At 46.9% G+C, this 19,016-nt stretch overlaps 1 long non-coding RNA gene across 1 annotated transcript in view; it reads left to right on the plus strand.

Moving 5' to 3' along the window:
- Window positions 1-18,217, plus strand: part of LOC140116696 (uncharacterized) — a 34,178-nt gene extending 15,961 nt beyond the window's left edge. The window contains exon 3 of the long non-coding RNA XR_011852918.1: window positions 18,008-18,217. This is a non-coding gene — a long non-coding RNA (uncharacterized lncRNA). The remainder of the gene's footprint in view (window positions 1-18,007) is intronic.
- The last annotated feature ends 799 nt before the right edge of the window (window positions 18,218-19,016 follow it).

The raw sequence follows: 19,016 nt of genomic DNA on the forward strand, positions 1-19,016 counted from the left end.
GGGTATCCCCTGTTGCTGAAACAGTAGTGCCCACAATTACGACGTCTAAATCCAAGAGGTTAGAGCAGGTGAGTTCCTGAACGTGTCCCATCTGTACCAGGTTTTATGAAAAACATCATATTAATTGTTATCTAATGCTCTCAGTTCCTCCATTCGTCTCATTCTGTCCATCTCCTCCACCCACAATAGTCTGGTAGGTGGAGAAGTGGATTTCCACAATCTAGGGATTACCTGTCTCATTGCCACTATACAGTGTCGTAGGAGGCCTTTTTTTATGTCTCTCAGCCGCCCTGGGAGCATTGATAACAGAGCAATATCAGGAGAAATGCTCCCTGTGGAGCCGTATAGCTGCTTGTAGAGATCCCAAATGGCGTTCCACACTGCTGCCACCACTCCACAGTCCCACCACACGTGAAGCATGGTGCCCCTGTCCTTGTGACAACGCCAACAAATAGGGGAAACCGAAGGGAACATGCTATGTAGGCGAGTGGGGGTTCTATACCATCTAGTAAGGATTTTAAAATTAGTCTCCTGGATTTTGTTGGACACCGACATCTTATGGGTTAGGAGGAGGGACTTCTCCCATTGTTCTTTGGTGAAGGTTTTGCCCAACTCCGTTTCCCATGCCTTCATATATGGCAGTGGTAGGTCCTCCCCCCCGCAACCCGACAACATCCCATAGACTAGAGACACTCCATGAGGAGTCAGCTTGGCTGAACTACAGATGGACTCAAAAGCCGTAAGTGTGGAAGTCAAGGTTCCCCCGGGAGTCAGAGCTTGAATAGCACTACGTAATTGAAGGTAATGTAGCCATACCCCAGGATAAGGTCTCCTATCTCCTAAGATGTCTTTTAGAGAGCATATCCCTGTTGTGGATATTATCTCCCCCAGAGTCTTATGACGACCATTGTCATTTAGTAAAATAGGGCATCTATTTAAGGTTTCCGGCATTCCGGGAAGGCCCATGACCGGGGACAGAGGACCGGGGACATTAATAAGTTTGACCCTGATGGCGAATTTACCCCAGACTTTCAAGATGTGCATCATTAGTGGTGAGATGTTGTAGGAGTTCCAATCACTCTTAGGGGGGAGCCAAAACAGATCTGGGAGATGGCCATTATTCAGTAGGGAACATTCCAGGTCTACCCATAGCTTTCCACTGTTTCGACTTGTCAGGTCAAGTACCACTTTACTAATGACCGCTCTATGGTAGCGTGAGAAATCTGGGAGGCCTGCCCCTCCTAGTTCTTTGTGTCTTGTTAAAATACTATGTTTTATCCGTGGGGGGGAGTTTTTCCAGACAAATTTAGTAGCCAGTTCCTGAGACGAACTAGGAAAGCGGTGCTTAGATCTAAGGGAACCGTCTGAAAAATGTAGAGGATCTTAGGCAGGGAGTCCATCTTAAGTGTATTCATCCTACCAAACCAAGAAAGGGACAGAGAGCTCCAAGATTTGAGATCAGTTTCAATGTTCCTAAGCAAAGGCGTGTAGTTCAGAGCGTAAATTTGGTTAGGATCTGATGGAATGTGCACTCCAAGATATTTGATATGCCCATTTGCCCATTTAAAAGGAAGGGAGGAGGACAGGGAGGAGACCAGATGATTCGGGATATTAATGTTCAAGATCTCAGATTTTTGGACATTGACCTTAAAATTGCTTACTCTACTGTACGCCTAAAACTCCCTCATAATATTAGGTAAACTTACTACCGGATCCGAGACATAAATGAGTAAGTCATCAGCGAACAGTGAGAGTTTATAGGGTTTTCCTTTGACCTCTAGACCTCTAATTGATGGGTTATCACGAAGTGCACAAGCCAAAGACTCCATCACCAGAATATAAAGGAGTGGTGACAATGGGCACCCCTGCCTCGTGCCGTTGCGGATGGGAAAGGGGGAAGATACCGACCCATTAATCCTGACACACGCCGACGGATTTGTGTAGAGGGCCATAATTCTATTCCTTGTCTTTGCTCCCAACCCTATCCCCGTGAGAGTGGCCCCCAGGAACCCCCAATGTACCCTATCAAAAGCTTTTTCGGCGTCCACCGTAAGCAGACATAAAGGGGTCCCCGAGCGCCGAGCCCACGAGATCAGGGTGAGCGTTTTTAGGGTATTGTCCCTTGCCTCGCGACCCGGGACAAAGCCCACCTGTTCAGGGTGAATTAAGTTTGGAATAAATGGGGAGATGCGTAGGGCTAAAATCTTGGAGTATATTTTGAGGTCGATATTGATCAAGGAGATGGGCCTATAGTTTCCGCAATGGTTGGGGTCCTTGCCCGGTTTAGGGATAACGGAAATGTGGGCTCTAAGAGATTGTGGGTCAAAGGGACTGTCGATGTCTATAGAGTTGAAGAAATCCGTCAGAGGTGTAGCTAAGGCTTCACCGAAGACTCTATAGAATCTGGGTGTGAAGCCGTCTGGCCCCGGGCTCTTGCCTATTTTCAGTTCCTTTATTACCTGCAGAATTTCTTCTGAGGTGAAGTCGTTATCAATCGCAGAGGCTTCTTCTGGGGAAATAGAGTTTGGGAAATGAGATTCCAGATAACCTGAGATCTCCTCTACGAATCGCACAGGGTCAGCAGCTGGAACATCCAGATTATACAGAGCGGAGTAGAAGTTACTAAATTCCCGGAGTATCTCATTCGGTGAGTTAACTAAGGTGCCCTGAGGTGAGTATATGGACATTACTGGTGCCTGAGGGGTCCTAGGATGTAGGGTTTTGGCTAGCAATTTCCCGCATTTATCCCCATACTCGAAGTAGTCTTTTCTCACCTTGTCCCTAAAACATAGGCTCTTTTGATCTAATATTTGGAGGATCTTGTGCCTAATAGTTGAAATTTCCGACTTCAAAAGATCAGTTGGGGAAGATTTATTAGCGGTTTCTTTAGACCCCAATTCTGAGAATAAGGAGCTCAGTTTTGCGGAATTCTCCTTTTTAAGGCGCGCCCCATGCGCCATAAACACCCCTCAGATAGATCCCTTTAAAATCTCCCATCTAACTGGCATTGTAAGATGTTGAGCCTGATTTGTGGAGATAAAGTCCGTGATTACACCCCGGACCTCAGCTTCACATAGGGCATCATTTAGCAGGTTGTCATTTAATCTCCAGGAGAATTCCTTAGTGCGTTTGCCCAGGTGACCTAGCCATCCGTACACTGGGGCATGATCTGACCAAAGGGCGGAATCGATAGAACTCTTAGGACCCCGATCTAACAGTTGGTGTGATACAAAGAGGTAATCTAGGCGACTATAGCTGTTGTGCGCTTGAGAATGGTGGCTATAATCTCTGACTCCCGGGTGAAGCACCCTCCACATATCCACTAATTTGAGGTTTAATAATGAGCGTCTCAGTCTACGTAGTGCCGGGTGAGAGAGTGAGGACCTACCTGTGGATGAGTCCAGTGCAGGATCAAGAGGAACGTTGAAATCGCCTCCTAGAATCAGTGCAGATCCTTCAGCAAAGACAGCCAGTTTTTTCAGAACCCCCAAGCCAAAAGACACCTGGCCCTGGTTAGGAAAATAAACGTTAGCAAGTGTGAAAACATTTCCCAGTAAATTGATTTTAAGAAATATGTAGCGGCCTTCCGTGTCTATTTCCTTGGTCAATATGGACGGATGGAATGACTTGTGAAAGGCTATGGAGACTCCACAAGCCTTCCTAGAGGGGTGAGGGCAGTGGTGCCATACAGGGTAGTACTTATTCTGTAATTTGGGGATGCCGTCCACTTTAAAGTGAGTCTCTTGAAACATTGCTACCAGAACTCGTCTCTTATGGAGGTGATATAATATTTGGCTTCGTTTCTCTGGTTTATTTAGACCCCTGGCATTGTATGTACAGAAAGTTAATACCGCCATAGTTTGGGTAAAGGAGAGCTTAGATCATGAGTAGATGATGTAGTGAGGGGAGGGAGGAGGGTAGACCAGGAAAGAACGGGGAGGGAAGAGAGGGGGGAACAAACATGACGAACATAACATACATGAAAAAATGTACAACCTAGGCTCCTAGTGAGCCTAGTAAATCTAAGATAAGGCATAAAAAGCCAAGGCGATGTCCAGCACCGCAACCCTAAGGGGGAGACGAGGAGACCAATGGGGGGCGAGTCTCCCGGCACATCTCCGCCAAAAAACAGTGTATTAATAATACAGAAGAAAGTATATTAAGCGCTTCTAAGTTAGCTTTTCAAATAATTAAAGACTATAAAGGTCCCTGTTAAACTCCCACAGGTATCGTATCCTGTGACTAATCGAGGAGTATAGGTGTTATTATGAGGCCACGCGGAAAAAGATTATAACAGCATAGTAAAGAACACATAACAGGTAACACCTAACAAATATAAAAGTATAAAGTAAACCCGTTCAGGTTCCTGTAGAGTGGTTCGCAGTCCGGTCAGAGCCTCTTCTGCGTGCTTCCTGCCACTTCTCTCTCGGCGGTTGGACCGGGGCCGAGTTGATTACAGGCCATTCAGGTAGGGCTATCTGTGGCAGCTCGAACGTCCCCAGGAATTTCGGAAGATCACCGAGGGATCTGAAGACAGCCGACTTCCCATTTTTCTTAGCGATCAGTTGAAACGGGTAGCCCCATCTGTACGGGATGTCCCTGGATTGTAATTCCGTCAATAGAGGACGCAGGGCCCTCCGCAGTTGAAGGGTTCTCTTCGCTAGATCTGGGAGAACAATAATTTTGGATCCACGGAACGTGATATCCTTGAGCTCCCTTGCACGGCGAAGTATCTCCTCTTTTTCCTTGAAAAAATGGACTCGGCATAGGATGTCTCTGGGACGTTCAGACGCCGCCGGCTTAGGGCCCAGTGTGCGGTGGATACGATCCAGTTCAATTGGAGAGGCAGAAGGTTGATTCAAGATCTCTGCAAAAAACGCCTGAGCCCACTCTTCAAGCTTAGATGATTCCACGTCTTCATTCACGCCTCTAATCCTTAGATTGTTACGGCGGTGTCTGTTCTCAATATCTTCCAGATGTGTCAAAATGCTAGAGATATGGGATGCATGTTCCTGTAGAACTTGTGAGTGAGTGTCCAATTGATCTAGAATTTTCTCCTGGGCAGACTCCGCTTCTGCCACCCTGTGGCCAATGTGATGTATTTCTTTTTGCAGACCAGCAATGTCCCTCTTATGAGATTCCTCCAACCTTGAAAAAAGATTATTAATTTCGTGCCTGGTTGGCATGGCACGTATGTGTGCTTTCCAGTCCCATTCTTGAGGGGAGGCACTTGCCCCCTGGGATGGGGAGATATTGCCCCCTTGGCTTGTAGTGGGGGTGGGAGGTAAGGCCCTGTGAGGGGTGGAAGGCCAGGTTAAAGAAGGGGAGGCCTGGGATGAAGGCACATCTCCTCCATTCCCCGATAGTGGGGGGTATTCTTCATGATGCCCCTCTGAAGGGGCACTCACCGAAGTGCCTGGGGACTGCGGGGCTGGCTCCTCCGCTTCACCCAGCTCCTGCTGGGAGGATGATGCTGCGGTGTGAGGACGACGAGCGGTCGCGGCCGCCATCTTGGGAGCCTCGTGCGCCTCGTCCTCAGGCAGCTCCGCTGACCTGAGGAATTTAGTAATGGCTCCCGGATCGGCTGCTGGGGGTGCCGTGGTCTTCCTCGGTCCCCTCCTGTGTACCATGGTGGGATCCAGGCTCAGAGCGCTGTGTGCCGTAGGTATCTGGCGGGAATGGCCGGGAGCTCGCAGTCAGTGCGACTTACTCCGCCATCGCCAAGCCACGCCCCCCCACGAAGTATTTATTTGAATAAACAAATTGTTTTTTTTTGCAGATTTTGGGGCATATGGAGGAGGGGGGGGTCATAGGTACTCTGTGGTGGTCCCACATTCCATCTGGGACACCTTGGTTCCCCTTATGTTTATACTTCTAGATATACCCACTGGAAGTTGTATTATTTTGGTATGTTAATAAAGTACATTTATTATTCTTAAAGCTCTTTGTTTTGGTTTTGTTAGTTCTTAATTAGAGATGAGCGAACATGCTCGTCCGAGCTTGATGCTCGGTCGAGCATTAGGGTACTCGAAACTGCTCGTTACTCGGACGAATACTTCGCCCGCTCGAGAAAATGGCAGCTCCCGCCGTTTTGCTTTTTGGCGGCCAGAAACAGAGCCAATCACAAGCCAGGAGACTCTGCACTCCACCCAGCATGACGTGGTACCCTTACACGTCGATAGCAGTGGTTGGCTGGCCAGATCAGGTGACCCTGGGATAGACTAGCCGCTGGCCGCGCTGCTCGGATCATTCTGTCTCTGGATGCCGCTAGGGAGAGAGCTGCTGCTGCTCAGGGAAAGCGTTAGGGTGTTCTATTAGCTTACTGTTAGGCAGGAGTGATTCTCAAAGAACCCAACAGCCCTTCTTAGGGCTACAATAACGTTCTACTTTTTTTATTTTAATTTGCATCTTTTACCATTTTGTGAGGAATTAGCAGGGGGACTTGCTACCGTTGTGTTTAGCTCTTAGTGGCACACATATCCATAGCAAAGACCGAAGTGGGAAAATTCAGTAGGGGTTGGATTTCTATTAGGCAATAACTCAGTGTCATCTCATCTGGCATAGTACTGTGCTTCCTTTGATACTTGGCTAGAAAATAGCCATAGGAGAATACAAACAGCTTCTTGAAGCCTACAGTAGCGTTCTATATATTTGATTTCTGGTTGATCTGCTGGTGACTGTAGTTTCTGCAGTGCATGTACTTGCCAATTCTGAGCAATTTGTAGTGGGACTTGCGACCGCTGTGTTCTGCGCTTAGTGGCGCACATATCCATAGCAAAGGCTGAAGTGGCAAAATTCAGTAGGGGTTGGATTTCTATTAGGCAATAACTCAGTGTCATCTCATCTGGCATAGTACTGTGCTTCCTTTGATACTTGGCTAGAAAATAGCCATAGGAGAATACAAACAGCTTCTTGAAGCCTACAGTAGCGTTCTATATATTTGATTTCTGGTTGATCTGCTGGTGACTGTAGTTTCTGCAGTGCATGTACTTGCCAATTCTGAGCAATTTGTAGTGGGACTTGCGACCGCTGTGTTCTGCGCTTAGTGGCGCACATATCCATAGCAAAGGCTGAAGTGGCAAAATTCAGTAGGGGTTGGATTTCTATTAGGCAATAACTCAGTGTCATCTCATCTGGCATAGTACTGTGCTTCCTTTGATACTTGGCTAGAAAATAGCCATAGGAGAATACAAACAGCTTCTTGAAGCCTACAGTAGCGTTCTATATATTTGATTTCTGGTTGATCTGCTGGTGACTGTAGTTTCTGCAGTGCATGTACTTGCCAATTCTGAGCAATTTGTAGTGAGACTTGCGACCGCTGTGTTCTGCGCTTAGTGGCGCACATATCCATAGCAAAGGCTGAAGTGGCAAAATTCAGTAGGGGTTGGATTTCTATTAGGCAATAACTCAGTGTCATCTCATCTGGCATAGTACTGTGCTTCCTTTGATACTTGGCTAGAAAATAGCCATAGGAGAATACAAACAGCTTCTTGAAGCCTACAGTAGCGTTCTATATATTTGATTTCTGGTTGATCTGCTGGTGACTGTAGTTTCTGCAGTGCATGTACTTGCCAATTCTGAGCAATTTGTAGTGGGACTTGCGACCGCTGTGTTCTGCGCTTAGTGGCGCACATATCCATAGCAAAGGCTGAAGTGGCAAAATTCAGTAGGGGTTGGATTTCTATTAGGCAATAACTCAGTGTCATCTCATCTGGCATAGTACTGTGCTTCCTTTGATACTTGGCTAGAAAATAGCCATAGGAGAATACAAACAGCTTCTTGAAGCCTACAGTAGCGTTCTATATATTTGATTTCTGGTTGATCTGCTGGTGACTGTAGTTTCTGCAGTGCATGTACTTGCCAATTCTGAGCAATTTGTAGTGGGACTTGCGACCGCTGTGTTCTGCGCTTAGTGGCGCACATATCCATAGCAAAGGCTGAAGTGGCAAAATTCAGTAGGGGTTGGATTTCTATTAGGCAATAACTCAGTGTCATCTCATCTGGCATAGTACTGTGCTTCCTTTGATACTTGGCTAGAAAATAGCCATAGGAGAATACAAACAGCTTCTTGAAGCCTACAGTAGCGTTCTATATATTTGATTTCTGGTTGATCTGCTGGTGACTGTAGTTTCTGCAGTGCATGTACTTGCCAATTCTGAGCAATTTGTAGTGAGACTTGCGACCGCTGTGTTCTGCGCTTAGTGGCGCACATATCCATAGCAAAGGCTGAAGTGGCAAAATTCAGTAGGGGTTGGATTTCTATTAGGCAATAACTCAGTGTCATCTCATCTGGCATAGTACTGTGCTTCCTTTGATACTTGGCTAGAAAATAGCCATAGGAGAATACAAACAGCTTCTTGAAGCCTACAGTAGCGTTCTATATATTTGATTTCTGGTTGATCTGCTGGTGACTGTAGTTTCTGCAGTGCATGTACTTGCCAATTCTGAGCAATTTGTAGTGGGACTTGCGACCGCTGTGTTCTGCGCTTAGTGGCGCACATATCCATAGCAAAGGCTGAAGTGGCAAAATTCAGTAGGGGTTGGATTTCTATTAGGCAATAACTCAGTGTCATCTCATCTGGCATAGTACTGTGCTTCCTTTGATACTTGGCTAGAAAATAGCCATAGGAGAATACAAACAGCTTCTTGAAGCCTACAGTAGCGTTCTATATATTTGATTTCTGGTTGATCTGCTGGTGACTGTAGTTTCTGCAGTGCATGTACTTGCCAATTCTGAGCAATTTGTAGTGAGACTTGCGACCGCTGTGTTCTGCGCTTAGTGGCGCACATATCCATAGCAAAGGCTGAAGTGGCAAAATTCAGTAGGGGTTGGATTTCTATTAGGCAATAACTCAGTGTCATCTCATCTGGCATAGTACTGTGCTTCCTTTGATACTTGGCTAGAAAATAGCCATAGGAGAATACAAACAGCTTCTTGAAGCCTACAGTAGCGTTCTATATATTTGATTTCTGGTTGATCTGCTGGTGACTGTAGTTTCTGCAGTGCATGTACTTGCCAATTCTGAGCAATTTGTAGTGGGACTTGCGACCGCTGTGTTCTGCGCTTAGTGGCGCACATATCCATAGCAAAGGCTGAAGTGGCAAAATTCAGTAGGGGTTGGATTTCTATTAGGCAATAACTCAGTGTCATCTCATCTGGCATAGTACTGTGCTTCCTTTGATACTTGGCTAGAAAATAGCCATAGGAGAATACAAACAGCTTCTTGAAGCCTACAGTAGCGTTCTATATATTTGATTTCTGGTTGATCTGCTGGTGACTGTAGTTTCTGCAGTGCATGTACTTGCCAATTCTGAGCAATTTGTAGTGGGACTTGCGACCGCTGTGTTCTGCGCTTAGTGGCGCACATATCCATAGCAAAGGCTGAAGTGGCAAAATTCAGTAGGGGTTGGATTTCTATTAGGCAAGAACTCAGTGTCATCTCATCTGGCATAGTACTGTGCTTCCTTTGATACTTGGCTAGAAAATAGCCATAGCAATAGGATAGCATTGTTTGGTTTTAAAAACTCAAAAAAAAACAAAAAACACAAAAAAAAAAAAAAAACACAAAAAAAAAAAAAAAAAGTAAAAAAAAAAATAAAGTTATAACTCTCATTTTAAAAATGTTTAACCCGAGGGCTAGGGGTAGAGGACGAGGGCGGGGACGTGGGCGTCCAACTACTGCAGGGGTCAGAGGCCGTGGTCCTGGGCGGGGTGAGACACCACCTGCTGATGAGGGAGCAGGGGAACGCCGCAGAGCTACACTCCCTAGGTTCATGTCTGAAGTTACTGGGACTCGTGGTAGAGCACTGTTGAGGCCAGAACAGTGCGAACAGGTGATGTCGTGGATTGCTGACAATGCTTCGAGCAATTTGTCCACCACCAGTCAGTCTTCCACGCAGTCCACCCATGTCACCGAAATCGCCACTCCTCCAGCTCCTGCACCTCAGCCTCCTCCCCCCCAGTCTGCCCCCTCCCAGGAAAATTTGGCATTTGAACCGGCATACTCTGAGGAACTGTTTTCTGGACCCTTCCCACAGTCACAAACCACTTGTCCGGTTGCTGCTGAGCAATTTTCCGATGCCCAGGTTTTCCACCAGTCACAGTCTGTGGGTGATGATGACCTTCTTGACGTAGTGGAAGTGTGTAAAGAGGTGTCCGACGATGAGGAGACACGGTTGTCAGACAGTGGGGAAGTTGTTGTCAGGGCAGGAAGTCCGAGGGGGGAGCAGACTGAGGGATCGGAGGATGATGAGGTGACAGACCCAAGCTGGGTTGAGAGGCCGGGTGAACACAGTGCTTCTGAGACGGAGGAGAGTCCTCGACCTGAACAGGTTGGAAGAGGCAGTGGTGGGGCCAGACGGAGAGGCAGGGCCAGAGCTGGTGCATCAGCGCCACTGTCAACTAGTGAAGCTCCCGTGGTGAGGGCTCTTGCGGCGAGGGCTAGATCTTCAGAAGTGTGGAGGTTCTTTAAGGAAACACCGGATGACCGACGGACTGTGGTGTGCAACATTTGCCAAACCAGGCTCAGCAGGGGTTCCACCACTACTAGCTTAACTACCACCAGTATGCGCAGGCATATGAATGCTAAGCACCCCACTCAGTGGCAACAAGCCCGTTCACCTCCGGCCGTGCACACCACTGCTCCTTCCCCTGTGTCAGCTGCTAGTCAGCCCCCTGCCCAGGACCCTGCCACAAAAACCCCATCGTCGCCTCCACGATCCTCCACAGCATCCACCAGCGTTCAGCTCTCCATACCCCAGACGCTGGAGCGGAAACGCAAATATAGTGCAACCCACCCGCACGCCCAAGCCCTTAATGTGCACATCTCCAGATTGCTTAGCCTGGAGATGCTGCCCTATAGGCTAGTAGAGACCGAGGCCTTTCGCAACCTCATGGCGGCGGCCGCCCCTCGGTATTCGGTCCCCAGCCGCCACTACTTTTCCCGATGTGCCGTCCCAGCCCTGCACCAGCACGTGTCAGACAACATCATCCGTGCCCTGACCAACGCCGTTTCTGACAAGGTCCACCTGACCACGGACACGTGGACGAGTGCTGCCGGGCAGGGCCACTATATATCGCTGACGGCACATTGGGTTAACTTGGTGGAGGCTGGGACCGAGTCTGACCCTGGGGCTGCTCATATACTGCCGACGCCGAGGATTGCGGGGCCTACCTCGGTCCAGGTGTTTCAGGCCTACTATGCCTCCTCCTCCTCCCACCCCTCCTCCACCTCCTCCTCCGAACTACCATCCGTGGGCACGGCGCCATCAGTCGGTAGCTCTAGGCACAGCAGCAGTGCCGTCGCTAAGCGACAGCAGGCGGTGCTCAAACTGCTGAGCCTAGGCGACAAAAGGCACACCGCCCAAGAGCTATTACAGGGCATCACGGCGCAGACTGATCTGTGGCTGGCACCGCTGAACCTCAAGCCGGGAATGGTTGTGTGTGACAACGGCCGTAACCTGGTGGCGGCTCTGCAACTCGGCAGACTGACACATGTGCCATGCCTGGCCCATGTGTTAAATCTGATAGTGCAGCGTTTCCTCAAGACATACCCCAATCTGTCTGATTTGCTCACGAAGGTGCGCCGCATCTGTGCGCATTTCAGGAAGTCCAGCCCAGATGCTGCCACTCTCAGGGCAGCGCAGCGCCGCCTCCAACTGCCCGCTCACCGACTGTTGTGCGACGTGCCCACGAGGTGGAATTCAACACTGACCATGTTATCCAGAGTTTACCAGCAGCGCAGAGCGATTGTAGACTGCCAGATGTCAACTTCCACCAGAACTGGTAGTCAGGTCAGTCAGCTTCCTCAAGTCTACAATGAGGAGTGGACGTGGATGTCTGATATCTGTCAGGTGCTGAGTAACTTTGAGGAGTCAACACAGATGGTCAGTGGCGATGCCGCCATCATCAGCCTCACCATCCCGCTGCTTGGCCTGTTGAAAAACTCTCTGGTCAGCATGAAGTCGGAAGCTTTGCGCTCGTCACAAGAGACGGGGGAAGAATATTCCCTTGTTGATAGCCAAAGCACCCTGAGGTCTGTTTCTCAGCGCATATCGGAGGAGGTGGAGGTGGAGGAGGATGAGGAGGAAGAGGAGGAGAATGTTGGCGAGACACAAGAGGGGACCATTGTTGAGTCCTTCACTGTTCAGCGTGTATGGGCAGAAGAAGAGGAGTTGGAGGAGTTGGAGGAGGAGGAAATGGACAGTCAGGCCAGTGAGGGGAGTGAATTCTTACGCGTTGGTACTCTGGCGCATATGGCAGATTTCATGCTAGGCTGCCTATCCCGTGACCCTCGCGTTCAAAGAATTTATTCCAGCACCGATTACTGGGTGTTCACTCTCCTGGACCCACGGTACAAGCAAAATCTTCCCACTCTCATCCCTGGAGAGGAAAGGAGTGTGAGAATGCATGAATACCAGCAGGCCCTGGTGCACAAGCTGAAACAGTATTTCCCTTCTGACAGCGCTAGCGGCAGAGTGCGTAGTTCTGCGGGACAAGTAGCGAGGGAGAGTAGGCGAGCAGGCAGCTTGTCCAGCACTGGCAAGGGTACGCTTTACAAGGCTTTTGCCAGCTTTATGTCACCCCAGCAAGACACTGTCACCTGTCCCCAGTCTCGGCAGAGTAGGGCTGATCTTTACAGAAAGATGGTGAGGGAGTACGTAGCTGACCATACCATCGTCCTAAATGATCACACAGCTCCCTACAACTACTGGGTTTCAAAGCTGGACATGTGGCACGAACTGGCGCTGTACGCCTTGGAGGTTCTTGCCTGCCCTGCCGCTAGCGTCTTGTCCGAGCGGGTTTTCAGTGCAGCTGGTGGCATCATCACCGATAAGCGTACACGCCTGTCGACTGACAGCGCTGACAGGCTGACGCTTATTAAAATGAATAAAGGCTGGATTTCTCAGAATTTCCAATCTCCACCAGGTGAAGGAAGCTCAACCTGAATAATTGATCCACTCCTCCTCCTCCTCCTCATTTTCCTCCTTCTCCTCCTCTTTGTACAGTAAAGCAGAGGAAACTGGCTATTTTTTGACAGGGCCCACTGGCTCTTGCTATAGTACTTCATGCATTTAATTTTTCTGGAGGGCCACCTACCCGGTCCTCTGTTTGAAACAATTTTTGTGAGTGCCACATACAGGCACTCAATCTATTCCATTTTACTGCAGGGCCACCTACCTGCTCCTCTGGTTTGAACAATTTTTGGGACTGCCACATACAGGCACTCAATCTATTCCATTTTACTGCAGGGCCACCTACCTGCTCCTCTGGTTTGAACAATTTTTGGGACTGCCACATACAGGCACTCAATCTATTCCATTTTACTGCAGGGCCACCTACCTGCTCCTCTGGTTTGAAACATTTTTGGGACTGCCACATACAGGCACTCAATCTATTCCATTTTACTGCAGGGCCACCTACCTGCTCCTCTGGTTTGAAACATTTTTGGGACTGCCACATACAGGCACTCAATCTATCCCATTTTACTGGAGGGCCACCTACCTGCTCCTCTGGTTTGAAAAATGTTTGGGACTGCCACATACAGGCACTATCCAAATTAAATTGTCTCCATAGCAGCCTCCACACGTTGTCTCCATTGCTACCTCCAAAAGTCGTCCATATAGCTGCCTCCATACATCGTCCCTTTATCAAACGAGGTGTGTCAGGCAGAAATTTGGGTTGTTTTCATGGATTCCACATCAAAGTTGTTAACTTTGTCGCCACCCTGCTGTGTTATCCACAAAATATACTGGCAAACTTTTACCATTTACGGATATTATTTCAGCGCTTCTTGCGCAGATGTTTACATTCCCCTCACCCGGCATATCCTAAACTTATAAGAACGCTACTACACTTGATCTTATACAAAAGGTTCTTAGAAGTGCTGTTTGGGGAGTAGCCTAGAGACAGGGGCTTGGATTGGCGAAAGCTCGCCTGGCAGCGGAACGCCAGCTCCATGCGCATCATGCGCTTCTTGCGCATCTGTTTACATTCCCCTCACCCGCCATATCCCAAACTTATGAGAACGCTACTACACTTAACTTGGTGCAGGCTGGGACCGAGTCTGACCCTGGGGCTGGTCATATACTGCCGACGCAGAGAATTGCGGGGCCTACCTCGGTCCAGGTCTCAAAGGCCTACTATACCTCCTCCCACCCCTCCTCCACCTCCTCCTCCTCCGAATTACCATCCGTGGGCATGGCGCCATCAGTCGGTAGCTCTAGGCACAGCAGCAGTGCCGTCGCTAAGCGACAGCAGGCGGTGCTGAAACTGCTGAGCCTAGGCGATAAAAGGCACACCGCCCAAGAGCTATTACAGGGCATTCCACATCAAAGTTGTTAACTTTGTCGCCACCCTGCTGTGTAATCCCCAAAATATACTTGCAAACTTTTACCATTTAGGGATATTATTTCAGCGCTTCTTGCGCATCTGTTTACATTCCCCTCACCCGGCATATCCTAAACTTATAAGAACGCTACTACACTTGATCTTATACAAAAGGTTCTTAGAAGTGCTGTTTGGGGAGTAGCCTAGAGACACGGGCTTGGATTGGCGAAAGCTCGCCTGGCAGCGGAGCGCCAGCTCCATGCCAAGATCCAACTAACATAGTTTTAACTGCAGCACCTTTAATCTACTACTAGTTCACTGCCTCCATACATGGTCCCCTTATCAAACGAGCTGTGTCAGGCAGAATTTTGGGTTGTTTTCATGGCTTCCATGTTAACTTTGTCGCCACCCTGCTGTGTAATCCACAAAATATACTGGCAAACTTTTATCATGTACCGATATTATTTGAGCGCTTCTTGCTCACCTCCTTTGGTTCCTCTCTGCTACCCATTGGTTTGAAGCCTGAGTCCATTTAGGGTATGTCGCCATGCCACTCTCTAGCCTGCCGCTGCTGCCGCTGCCTCTGCATGCCGTCCCCTATAGTGTCAGGGTCAATTATTGGATGTTTTAGATGCTATCTAGCTTCATTCTGTCACTCTGTCATGGCCATGCTGTTGCCCATAATTTTGGCATAATGGTGCGATTATGCAGCCTCAGAGGCATCCATGCATGCTGCCCCTGCTGTTTCCTGTCCATTTCCGTGGTGTTTCCATCCTTTTCTGAGGTTCCCAGGTGTTTGGCCAAGCTTCCCTGTGCAGAGCCTTGGTCCCCTTGAAAAATGCTCGAGTCTCCCATTGACTTCAATGGGGTTCGTTATTCGAGACGAGCACTCGAGCATCGGGAAAAGTTCGTCTCGAATAACGAGTACCCGAGCATTTTAGTGTTCGCTCATCTCTATTCTTAATTTTTGAGGGCGGTATGAGACTGCATAAGGGAGCTTTTTTGTTTTTTTATGAGTAAGTGTCCCTGGTTTATCATGCTGGATTCTGATGGTAGATTTCCATCAGAAGTGGGGTTAAGAGAAGTCAGGGAGACGTGAGTGGAAGGTTCTGAAACAAGAAGATATTAATCTTGCATTTCTAATAAAACGAAAACCATTATGGACAAATTGGGCATTGCAGAATGATAGAGAACTTTATGGATGAGAGTAAGTATTTTTCATTGACAAGTAACTAGTACAGTGACAGACACATACTGAATGTATCTGTGTAACAGTAGAAAGACAAGTCTGGCTGCTGCATTGCAGATAGAAATAAGCAATAAGGATTATTCCACCATGAATTTCTCATTACTCTCTCCTTGCTTTCATTAATTACAATTAATAAACAATTTCTTTGTTTCTAAGCTTACTTATTTCTAAACTGTACTTACAAGACATTAGATTATAATAATGATAGTTTGTAAAGGGAATAATTAGTAAGTAGAAGACTAATTAGTATGGAGTCACAGTAATTGAGATGAGGGCGAATCAGACCAACAATTAGAATTTTGTAGGTTTTCATGGAGGTTTCAGAAAAAGGGTGAATTATGGAAGTGCTGCATGCAGTGTGAGCGTGACTGATTGAATGTGACTGAATGAATGTACAATACAAAGAGTCCAGCCCAACCCCAAGACTGAGCTATGGTAAGACCATGGAAATGGAGATGTCAGGGTTAGCGTTACTAACCTTACATTATGGTAGAACAGAACACATGGGTAAAGAGTTCTATAAGTATAATGACCTTTTTCCCACAATGGTAATTTATATTACTCATTAATCAGGCCACAATCCTAAACAGGGGGAGGTTTCTACAACATTTTCTTTGCTGTACATTATGTATAATATTATGTTCGGTGGCACCAGAGTCAGATCTGTTTACTTAAAGGTGTATCCTTGTCTGGACATTCACATTCAGTTTCATTAATCTGTCATATATAAACATTTCTTCAATTAGATGTTATTAAAAAAAATGTTCCTGTGTGAAGATAATTTCTCATAAATGTAGTCATATGGTCCCTTAGAAACGAGATAGCTTCCTCGTTACTGCAGGTCCTACAGCCGTCCTGTGGTAATGATTGCTGAGTCCTGGTGGTCCGTCAGGATTCTATAGCGCCAGTCTGGCCACCGCTGCCAGAGTGTGAGGTGGTCGTATCCGAGGAAGCTATCTGGTTTCTAAGGGACAACATGACTACATTTTTGAGAAATCATCTTCACACAGGAACATTTTTTTTAACCCCTTAAGGACGCAGGGTTTTTCGGCTGATTTCTCGCTCTCCAACTTCAAAAATCCATAACTTTTTCATTTTTACGTGTACAGACCTGTGTGAGGGCTTATTTTGTGCGTAACAAATTTTACTTTCCCGTGATGTTATTTATTTTAACATGCCGTGTACTGCGAAGCTGAAAAAAAATTCCAAGAACTGAGTTCTTGTGGGCTCAGTTTTTACGACTTTCACTCTTCGCTCCAAATAACATGCCTACTTTATTCTTTGGTTCGGTGCGATCGCGGTGATACCAAATTTATATAGGTTTTATTGTGTTTTAATACATTTTCAAAAATTAAACGAATGTGTACAAAAAAGAAAAACATTTTTTTGCCATCTTCTGACGCTAATAACTTTTTCATACTTTGGCGCACGGAGATGTGTGAGGGGTCATTTTTTGCGAAATGAGGCAACGTTTTCATTGTGCGACATTTTGATCATTTTTTATTTCATTTTTTATGTTATGTAAAAAGGTGTAAAAGTCGCATTTCGGACATTTGGGCGCCATTTCCCGCCTCGGAGGTCACCGCCGGCCGTAACCGTTTTTATATTTTGATAGATCGGGCATTTTGGGACGCGGCGATACCTAATATGTCTGTGATTTTTACTGTTTGTTATGTTTTATATCCATTCTAGGGAAAGGGGGGTGATTTGAACATTTAATATTTTATTAATTTTTTTTATTTTTTAAACTTTTTTTTTTCTTTTTTTTTTCACTATTTTTTAGACCATCTAGGGTACATTAACCCTAGATAGTCAGATCGCTCCTACCATATACTGCAATACTACAGTATTGCAATATATGGCATTTTTGCAGGTCATACATTACAATGAGCCACTGGCTCATTGTAACGAACCTGCATAAACCATGTAGCCTCGTGTCAAAAGAAGACCCGAGGCTACCATGGTAACCGATCGCCGCCCCCCGATGACGTTCGGGGGCGTGGCGATCGAAAAAAAGATGGCGGCGCCCGCGCGCTGCCGTCTTTTAAACGCCGCCGGCGGCGTTTAGAGGGTTAATAGCCGCGATCGGTGCAAGCACCGACCGCGGTTATTAGCGGTGGGGGTTTTGTGCAAAATGCAAAAACCCCCACCTCTGTATGAAGAGGACTCAGCCCGTGAGCCCTCTTCATACATCCCTTATACCTCTGCGCCGTAGAGCTACGGCGCAGAGCGTTAAGGGGTTAATTAACATCCAATTGAAGAAGTGTTTATAAATGGCAAATGAATTTAATTAAATGTAAATGCCCAGATGGGAATACTCCTTTAAAACCACCAGCAACTAAATAATAGCAATAAGATAATTATTATCTATTAGGGATGAAACAAATCAAAATAATCTTTAATTGAATGTATGTTTCCTTCTAACACAGGAAAAGAGAAGAAGAAGAGGAAGAGGAAGAGGAAAGTTTAGAAAAGAGAGACTGGAAACCTGAGTTTATAGATATAGGAAAACAAATAGTTGAAAAACTTATAGAAGACGCAGCAAAGCAAGTTAATGGACAATAACAGATGTTAATAAAAACAATGTTCCATAAAGCATAAGTATTATGCCATAAATATAATAAAACAAATTTAACTGACATGATGTTCTATCTTTTTATATAAATGCAATATACCACAACCAAACATATGGGAAGGAGGTATTTATTTCTGCCTTGATTATGAACCTGTTGATGCTCAATGCCATACTATTATGGGATCTAGGCATGCTGCTCAGTGGCGTAATAGTACGGCATGAATGCACTGTTTACATCCGAGGTCAAAAAACATTTTTATTTTTTATTTTTGTTTCTTTTGCTTTTTTTTTCCTTTTTTTACATTTTTCAACATTTTAAGGTAGGGGCAAATAAAAAAAGAAAAGTGAATTATTAATAACTAGGAGGGCCAAACACCATTTCGAAATGGGTCATCAGCATTTCCATCTTGGCATTCAGCAGTCGAAGTTCATGCAGAATCTGCTCATTGATGGACATCTGCTGACCCTAGGCCACTGCTGTGGTGGCTACCTCTGGTGGCTGTAGCTCTGCTTGTGGGTCTTCCACAGGTTCCAGCACCAGGATAACCATCTCCTCATCTTTGGAATCCACAGCAATAACCTGTTAACCCCTTTCTGCACCTTGACGTGATACTACGTCATAGGATGCGGGTTGTTCCCGCGGTACGCGGTAGCCGGGATCCCGCAGTAACAGCCAGGGTCACGACTATCGCGTTCCCGGCTGTTTAACCCTATAGACGCCGCAGTCATTGTGACTGCAGCGTCTATGGTGAATCGCCGCGACGATCGGCACCCTCCGTGCAGAATGCATAGGCTGACGACAGCAGCAGCAAAGGAGGAGGCCCCTTCCCTGGTCGGTTACCTCTCCAGTCTGACTAGGAGGA

Source organism: Engystomops pustulosus, chromosome 2, assembly GCF_040894005.1.
Source record: "Engystomops pustulosus chromosome 2, aEngPut4.maternal, whole genome shotgun sequence".
NCBI classification, from domain to species: domain Eukaryota; kingdom Metazoa; phylum Chordata; class Amphibia; order Anura; family Leptodactylidae; genus Engystomops; species Engystomops pustulosus.